Below are 10,272 nucleotides of genomic sequence, written 5' to 3'. Positions count from 1 at the left end.
GAAAGTCCGGTACCAACGGTAGGGCTAAGCCCCCCCCCCCCCCCCCCCTTAGCCCCACCGTTGGTACGGGACTAAGCAAAAATTTGCAAGTGTAAAAATCCCTTTAGTGGATGCACACCACCAAGTTTTTAGCAACTTTTTTTTTAATACTCCCAATCTTTTGTCTTTGTCCGCAGCAATGGTACCGATACATAGCATTCTTTTTCAAACACGGCGAGATCCGTATACAGTCTGGTTTGAGCTATATCCATGTGGTTCATTATTTATTCTTTATATCGATTTTTGTACTGTTATAATTTCAGTTGGTCAAGACAAACATATCTGTTCTCCGTATAATTATATGCCAATGAATTCGTGAACCTACAGTTTTACAAGCGTTATAGCTTTTATGTATAGGTCCTATCATATTTCTTATATTTACTTGTGACATCTTCATTTGTGTCAAGTATGTCAATCACTTTGTAATCTCATCACTGAGAAAGTGGAAATATGAAATATGAAAAATAAATTTGAACTGAACTGAAAGAAAGCAGCTAGAGATAAAATAAAAGGGAAAATGGAAGCATGAGGAATGAGGTTTGCATTTCCTGATAAAATTGCGAATTTTATCATAAAAGCAGTTGACACCTCACCGATCAGAAAAAAAAATAAAAATCATTAAATCACTTTCCTACGCTGCATCAGTGACCACCATGTAGGATTTCAAAGTGAAAACAATAGAGGACCTTTCTCATCTTGGGATGTAAAACAACCAGGAATGTGTTATAGGCAAAAATTGTGAAAATTAAAGCCCATAAGGGGTTTATTGATTACTTACACACCATGCAGCAAAACCGTTGTTTATGTAAAAATATGTTAGGTGTTGAATTACTCTGGGGATGCTACCTGCCTTGTAAAGTTAAAATTTAAGAGATTTTTCAAGAAGATGTTGAAAATAATTATGAACATTATGCCTCCTCCCCCCCCCCTCCTTCGGCATCCCCTCACCAGCATATCAAATAAAAAAATGCATTCATACATTCACTTTCTAATATAGCATTGCATCAGCTCTGTTACTTATGGTTCTGAAGAAGATTTGCATGTATTTTGTTCAAACAGTCCCCTATTTTGAGGCCTTTGGACTTGGTGCCCCTTCAAACAAAGTGGGATTCTATTACCCAAGGGAAGCTACACATTTGGTGGAAATGTATAGTGTTATTGTCATATTTACATTTTTCAAAAAGATGCTGAAAAGGTGAAAATTCCGCCTCCCCCTACCAGGACACGCGCATGGATACCGCCCTGAAGTAGGCATCTTGTCGTAGTATGATCCGTGCTTGTGTGTCCATGTGGTGTGCTGCGTTGTGTATTCCTTAGTTCTTTATGCAAAACAGCAATTTTGAATTTTGTTTTTTTTTTCTCTTCCTTTCTCCAGTTGCCCTTCAATCTATTTTCTTTTGAAATGTTATACCCTGATGAGTACACATCAAGCTATTGCATTCTAGTGAACCCCTACGTTCTTCAATATATGTAATTAATAAATAAGTTCCTTTCCCTTCATGTATTTTATATTCGTTGAAGATTTCATTTATATCACGTTGAAGAAAAAAATGAATTAGATTGAATTGAACTGAAATGAAATGAACGCGCCTCATGATGACAAATGCATTCTGTTTGCGGGCACAAACCCTTGTTGGTCGTAAAGGAGTATGCGCCAAGACTTCTACAAGCACCACCGGCATTGAGCCTCTCTCCCATGGGAGATTGGCACAACCACATCAGCACTCTGACCAAAGGAGCCTGTCACCTCCTTGCTCTGACACATTTTCAGAAGCCTAGGCATCGAGTTACACTTTAAGACCACGTTACACTTTAAGACCGTAACATACGTAGCCCACGAACATCAAACCCCTAAGATATACACTCATGCAGGCACAAAACTGCGCCCACAAACACGTATCACCACACACCATTTGATATACACATACGCCACTATATACCCACATACACACGTACGCATACAGGCACACGTATACACACAGACAAACAAACCACTACCACTATATACCACCACACATGCACAGTTTCTACATATTTTATTATTATACTCCAAACACATACACACACACACAGAGCTATACGCAAACGGATACACAAGTCACTTATTGTACGCACCTACAAATCATACACAGCACATACCATGCAGCCCCCAACACACACACACACACACACACACACACACTTACCAGTCATACCCATCCTACCAAAGCATAACACCGGAGCGACCACCCCGAGCCGGGGGCGACAATTTATGTCGCAACAATTTGTTGCCATCATAAATTGTCGCCATCGAGGTCAAAAATTGGGAACTGCACAAGCGTTGAACATTGTCGCCAGACGACAATTTATGATGGGGCGACAATCTTTGACGCCCAACTCCGTCAAAGATTGTCGCCCCGAGCCGTCTTTGTCGCAACAGCCGTCACTTTCGTTTTATGTACCAGCGACATAAAGTGCATAAAGTGACGAAGTAGACATATTTACCGACTTATCACCTCGTTCATCTGGAAATGTCATGTAGTAAGTCAAAACATCCATCGTTTACTAATTCGTACCTGTTTAAAACGGAAGCTCGAAACTTGTTCTCCATCCACCAATTCTCATATTCTCACAAGCTTGCAAAAGCTTTCGGCGCAATGTACAGCTCGCCTTCATCCGCAAGAATATGTAAAATGATTTGAAAGAACAAACAAATTGTTTTCTTTCAATTGCGAATTAGTATGAATTATCAATTATCTGTGGAGGCTTTGGAGCATTCAATCAACTTTCCTAGATTAAACTCAAATTTGGTAAATTAGAAACTTCCTATTACAAGTACAGAAGTTGATTTAATGTAACAAATCTTGAAATGCGTGTGGAAGGGTTGCAAAAATATTTCGTCTTCAAGTACGACAACATAAAGTGACGAAGTAGACGAGTTTACAGAATTTTCCTTCCAGTCATCTCGAAAGGACGTGTAAAAATTCAAAACATCCATAGTATACTAACTAATTTGTACTTGCTCACAATGAAAGCTCGAAACTTGGTCTCCACTAACAAATTTTCATATGCTTCATAACAACAAGTAGAAAAAGCAGAGTAATGTTATTCTTGATTTCAGAAATGTAGTTTTTAAAGAGAAATCTTGATAAAAAATACATTTGTTTAGTTTCATTTTTCTCTGAAAGTCAATTTCAGTACTGAATACCACCGCCACAATGCATACGTTACGATAAAAGCAACGAGGACATTCTGATTAATCAAATATTAAAATGCTTGTGCAGGGTTGCCAAAATTGTCTACTTCGTCACCCATGCAGAAAACGAAAGTGACTGCAATTTTTAAAAATATTGAGGAAAATTGAAGCAACCACGGAAAGAACGAAATGAAGGTCAAAATCCCCTATAAATTCCTCTACGACGCTTTTGAAGTTCTACAATTGAGGACTGAAATGCAGAACTTTAAGGAGTAAAGCAGAACTTTAAGGAGTTCATCAGTTCAACTTTGGTGGAGATGTTGAAATTGTCATTTCGTGTTGAGGTTGAGGAAATTGAATTATTTTCTCAACCCTGCACAGGCATTTTAATTTTTTATACATTACAACGACTTCGGTGATAACACGAGATACTATGAATACTGGAGGTTTTCCACATTACTTTTTCTGGAGAAGAAAATGGAGCAAATCCCTCTTTTTTGGCCTTTTTTGGCCTAGTCCTGAAAAGATTTTTGGAATGGGTATGACATCATTGCGGTTTGTTTTGGCAGTAATGCACTTCATTTTAATTTGCTAGTTCACCTTTTTTGTAATCTGTCGAGGCTGGCGTCAACTTGTTAACGGACAGGAAAGGAAAAGTATTTGTCAATTTACCACAAGCATTTGAAGAGTTATGAGAGTTACAGACGTTCTATCACGTTAAAGATTTATGAACTGGTAAATTATTGATCTATCAAAAGATGAACAAAGCTCAAATTCAGTAAATTTGTCTATTTGGTGCTTCATGTGACACTAGCTTTCGAACTCAGGACTATATGTATTTCACAAGACCAATCTATATATGAAATTATGAAAATTTGTGTCATTTCCTATCAGTGACATTACTGTGGTTTGCTAGCAATAACGCTTCAGCTGAATTTGTTAGTCCAGTTTTCTCGATTTTGTCGAAATTGTCAATTATTTTCGCGTTCAGCAAAGAAATGGTGTCGGCAAGCTTTTCCATACATATTCAGGATCATGGGCGTAAATTCGGGGGATGGGGGATGCCTCCCCCCCAAAAAAAGAAAATGGAAAAAATGGAAGAAGCAGAAATGTGATTGTATCAGTTTTGGCATATTGAATTTTTACGCCTGCCTTCGCAGAGCTAAGCATAGCTTTACAGTATTCCATCTTTTAGGATATGTGTACATTAATTTTCTCAAGCGCTTCGCTCGCTCGCGAAAATGATAATGACGACATAAGGCATGGTCCAGACGTTGATAACGTCAAATGATATAGGCGTACATGTACACATGCTAAGACGCGCGCAACTCGGGACCATCTGCATATTACGTACGAAAACAAACAAATAAACAAACAAAAATATCATAATAATTGAACCCCTTTTACGGCTCCAGTTGTCCCCTACTCGGGGCGACAATTTGTGCAGGAGTTGACGGCACAAATTGTCGTCCCTGCGTAATTTGTCGCCTGGTTACAAATTGTGCTGCTTGTGCAGTTCCCAATTTTTGACCTCGATGGCGACAATTTGTGAAGGCACAATGAAAACGTAGCTGCACAAATTGTCGTCGGCCATGCACTATTAATTATGTGGTTGGGGGTTATCGCTCCGGTGTTATGCTTTGGTAGGATGGGTATGACTGGTAAGTGTGTGTGTGTGTGTGTGTGTGTGTGTGTGTGTGTGTTGGGGGCTGCATAGTATGTGTTGTGTATGATTTGTAGGTGCGTATTATGTGACTTGCGTGTACGTTTGCGAATTACTGTGTGTGTGTGTTTGGAGTATAATGATACAATATGTGGAAACTGTGTGCACGTGTGGTGGTTCTATAGTGGTAGTGGTTTGTCCGTGTGTATACGTTTGCCTGTGTGCGTACGTGTGTATGTTTGTTTTTGTGTTTTGATGTTTGTGCGAACGAACTTTTTTTGGCCAAATGTTAAGTTTTTACGGCGCGTTTCTATTATGGCTCATAACTTTTGATCCATAGGTCTGTTTAAGACCAAACTTGGATGGTAGATGTCCCTTGGACAGTTGAAGGGTATCAGAAGGCAGACTAAAGGTCACAGGTATGGGTCAACGAACTTTTTGGGCCCAATGTTAACTTTTTACGGCGCATTTCTATTATGACCCATAACTTTGGATCGATTGGTCCGTTTGTGACCAAACTTGGATGATAGATGTCCCTTGGGGAGTTGAAAGTCACCACAAGGTAAGAGGCCACAGGCAGGGGTCAACGAACATTTAGGGCCCAATGTTAAGCTTTTATGGCAAGTTTGTATTATGGCTCATAACTTTTGATCAATTCATCTGTTTGTGTATGCATAAGCGATTTCGACACGCCGTAAATAATTTCTCAATCGTTAGTTGATTTTAGCACAAATGAACTGCCATATGTAAACCCCAAATACATACGTATTTCTAATCAAGCACCAACAAACACTCAAACAAATCCTCATAATGCATACAAACCACCTCAACACACATTCTTCCATAATATGCAATAACACATACACACACACGCGCACACACACACGAACGGACAATCAATCATCATGTGTATACACTTCCTTGAAACCTCACCGTGACTTTTTACATGGCTTGTTTCCATAGACGTAGTCATGTAAGTTATGTGTTGGTATTTCAATGACTATGTCAAGAATGATATTACCTCCCAAAATCGAGGGCAGGCGACAATTTGTGCCGTCAGCCCTCTGCACGGATTGTCGCCAGATGACAAATTGTGCAGGGGCGACAATTTGTGCTGTCAGCTCCATGCACAATTTGTCGCCTGTTTCAGGGGGGCGACAATTTGTGACGGAGCGACAATTTGTGTCGCAACAACCCCCTCTATTTCCTGAATCATTGAGCAAACGATGATGACTGATGACTCAATCAGGATACATCTATGGGCATACACCAGGGATGATCAGGGGCGTCGATCCTGGGTGTAGGGGGCAACTGCCCGCCCCCATGGAAATGTTGGGGGCAAACAAATCATTTGTCCTCCCAAACAATTCCCGAGATGAGGACAAATTTCGAACTTTTTTGATGGAAAATTGTCCAAACAGATTTTTGAATTGCAATCATAAACATGCAGAGGCCCCCCACTGGGTCCCTTTCGATAGACTGACGTATTTCGCAAGATTTTATCAAAGAGTGTGCAGTAGATCTTTCACCTACAAAAGTTCCCTCATGTGCAGAGGCGTCGATGGGGGGGGGGGGGTTCCCCCATAAAAGTATATGGGCCAAACATATCATTTTGCTCCTCTTCGTTATTCCCGAGATGTGGGAATTTTCTTGCTTTTTTGATAGAAAACTGTCTAAATATTTCACCCAAAGACAGCTGAATTCAAATTCTGAAAGCACAAAATCTCCGACGCGTCAGAAGGGGATAGGCCTACTCCTTTTCATACCGTCCCCGTTCGGTCTTTTCTACTTGATACACTTTTAGATTGACAGATTCCCCAATAAATCTATGGGGTTGAAATTTTCTCGGATTCAATGATAAATGTGTTTACGATATATTTTCATCTCAATTCCAAAAATGCAAAAGCATCCTCGTATGCAGGGGTGTCGATCCTGGAGGGCTAGGGTGCAAGCATGTCATTTTGTCCCCCAAAATTTTCCTCATATCGGGGAATATCCCGATATGAGGAAAATTTCCCTTTTTTGATAGAAAACTGTCAAAATATTTCACCCATATTATGCACAAGATTCTTGAATTTCAGTTCTAAAAATGCAAAAGTTTCCTTGTATGCAGGGGTGTCGATCCTGTAGGGCTAGGACGCAAGCATATCATTTTGTCCCCAATAATTCCCGAAATGAGGAAAATTTCCCTTTTTTGATAGAAAACTGTCTATTTCACCCAAAGATGGCTGAATTTCAATTCTAAAAACAAAATCTCCGTCGCGTCAGAAGGACATAGGCCTACCCCTTTCCATACCCTCCCCGTTCGGTCCTTAGATTGACCCATATAATGCACAAACCCTTGAATTTCAGTTCTAAAATGCAAAAGCTTGCTCGTATGCAGGGGTGTCGATCCTGGAGGGCTAGGGCGCAAGCATGTCATTTTGTCCCCAATAATCCCCGAAATGAGGAAATTTCCCCTTTTTTGGATAGAAAACTGTCCAAGATCCTTGAATTGTAGTTCTGAAAATGCAAAATCTTCCTCGCGTGGGAAGGGGTATCCCACACCCTCCACCATTTCGTCGCCTGTTATATACTTAATACACTTGGGAGAGTTGGGCAAATGTAGAATATTTCATCAAAAAGTGTACATCAAATCTGTCACTTCAATTCTAATAAATGCAGAAGTTCCCTCATCCTCATTGCATTTACCCTTTGCCCACTCGGTTCCTATCCATAGAATTAGACTTGGCACGTTTTGGGGATTGAAAATTCTCTGAGCATTCCACAAAAGTGTGCATCACATCGTTTTATGTCAATTCTTAAAATGCAAAAACTCCGCCGTGTGGAAGGGGACTACCCACACAGTCCCCCGTCAACTTCCATACACTTGGTTCACAGCGACGTCGCACACGCGGATCAAGAACTGAGATACCGCGATTTAGTCATTCACATATCTGTGAATATTTATTTTTCTTACTTTTTTGATAGGGTAAAAATCCAAAAAATTCACCAAAATTGTTTATCAGATCTCTGAATTTCAGATCTGAAAAAGTAAAAATTTCCCTCGTGTGGGAGTAGCCACAATCCCACACCCTCCCCGTTCGGTCATTTTCCTATAGACTTAGTACAATATTATAGATTGACAAATTTCCAAACGTTTCATTTTAAGTGTGCACCCGTCTGTCACATCGGTATTAAAAATGCAAAAGTTCCGTCGGGTGAGTGGGAGGATATATATATGTATATATATATATATATATATATATATATATATATATATATATATACATATATTCACAACAGTAGTTCAATATGAAAACTCCGTGAGAGACGTAGTTTTGACGAATTTTCGCCCATAGGGCTTTGTCAAGTCATTGGCAGATTTTATTTTGAAGCAGATATAAATCAAAATAAAAGATGCGTCGTCAGTGGTAGCACGTGTGGAGCCGGGAAATGTGCAAACACCGGGAAATGTGCAAACGCCGGGAAATGTGCAAACGTCTCGCCGGGAAATGTGCAAACGCCGGGAAATGTGCAAACGTCTTGCCGGGAAATGTGCAAATCTCTAAATTTCATCAACGGGAAATGTGCAAACGTGACGCCGGGAAATGTGCAAATGTTCAGTTTTGCCGGGAAATGTGCAAAGAGCCGCCGGGAAATGTGCAAACCATTGATTTTACCTATATTATGTATACTCGTAGATGGAAGAGAAACTCTCAATCAAAGCTGCGCATGAACCATTATCATCTTTACCACCTGTTTTAGCGACCATCTTTTAAAAAAAATACATTTTCGGCATTTTCTTGTAAACCCCACAAGGAAATTTCACCAGATTTGGCATATAACATCTTAAAGGTGATATGATAGTAATTTGTTAAAATGAGCCCCCCCCCCCCACCACCACCACCACCACCACCACCACCACCAAGGAGGTGGGAAGGAGGAGTTGAAGCCTCAGAGTCCCTAAACGCTTGATGTTTTTTTTTTTTTATGCCTCCGCCACTAAGTGGTGCCGGAGGCATTATGTTTTCGGGTTGTCCGTCCGTACGTACGTCCGTACGTCCGTACGTCCGCTTTCGTTTACGCGATAACTTGAGTAATATCGACTGGTATTTTACCAAACTTGGTCCAAGTATGAAGTATGATGGGGCAATTATTTGATTAGATTTTGGGTGAAATCGGCCAAAGGTCAAAGGTCAAGGTCAAATCATGAAATTGTATCCGTTTACGCGATAACTCAAGACTGGATCGAGCAAATTTCATCAAACTTCGTTGGAGGATGATGTATGATGGGGTAATTACTTGATTAGTTTTTTAGTGAAATCGGACAGCGGTCAAAGGTCAAAGATCAAGGTCAAATCCTAAAATTTATCTGTTTACGTGATAACTCAAAAGTGGATGAAGCAGCTTTCACCAAACTTGGTACAAGGATGATGTATGATGGGACAATTAGTTGAGTAGATTTTAGTGAGATTGGCAAGAGGTCAAAGGTCAAAAGGTAAAGGTCAAATGCTAAAAATTTCCCCCATATCTATGCAATGCCCAAAGGTATTTTCTTGAAACTTAGTGTAGACATGTACTACTGCGTAAAGATTCTCCAGAGAGAGTTTCATGTCATAAGGTCAAAGGTCAAAAGGTCAAAGGTTAGGTTAAAATGTTGCAATATCACTTTTCTCGCAAATGGTTCAATGTATCTTCATGGAACTTGGTACATACGCATGTACTGACTGGTAGGGATTATCTAGGGAATTTAGGGGTCATGGGTCAATAGTCAGGGGGTCAAAGGTCAAGGTCAACTCCTCAAAATTTTACTATGATATTTCCCTCCTATACTAGTATATGCAATGCTTGCATTATTAGTTTAAAAACTTAATATATACATTCATTACCTCTCTGGGAAATTTCCAGCCAGAAGGTAAAAGGTCAAAAGTTAAGGGTCAAAGGCCAGGTTTCAATGCCCCCCCAAAAATCTATTTTGTACTGTAATTACACTCTTTCTTCATACCTTGGAAATTACTCAATGCATAAACTTATAAAGAGTCTATCAGAGGTCAAGTAAAAGTTCTCAATTCCCTAAATATGTGTACCTGCACTCTTAGACAATTATAGCAAACCCAGTTCAAGGAAAGTGAACATTCAAAGATATTTCTGACAAACCTGTCATTTCAATATTTTGCCAGTTATGTGAAACTGTCGTCACACATTGTGAAGACATTGTACTATACACCTATTGGGAGAATCATGCATTATGGCGGAGGCATCAGTCGCCATAGCGACATTTGTAGTTCTTCATATGTCGAACCGAAAAAGATAGAGTTAAGTTAGTGCTATGAAGACATAAATGACTGAAATTTCATGTTTGATTATGTCGGACCCAGGGGTGCCCTGATCGGGGGTGATGGGGAGGGGATTT

This window comes from Diadema antillarum, unplaced genomic scaffold, assembly GCF_040938485.1.
Source record: "Diadema antillarum isolate AM-2024a unplaced genomic scaffold, OU_Dant_1.0 seq00000331_RagTag, whole genome shotgun sequence".
In the NCBI taxonomy this organism is placed as follows: domain Eukaryota; kingdom Metazoa; phylum Echinodermata; class Echinoidea; order Diadematoida; family Diadematidae; genus Diadema; species Diadema antillarum.
This window is presented reverse-complemented; position numbering follows the sequence as displayed.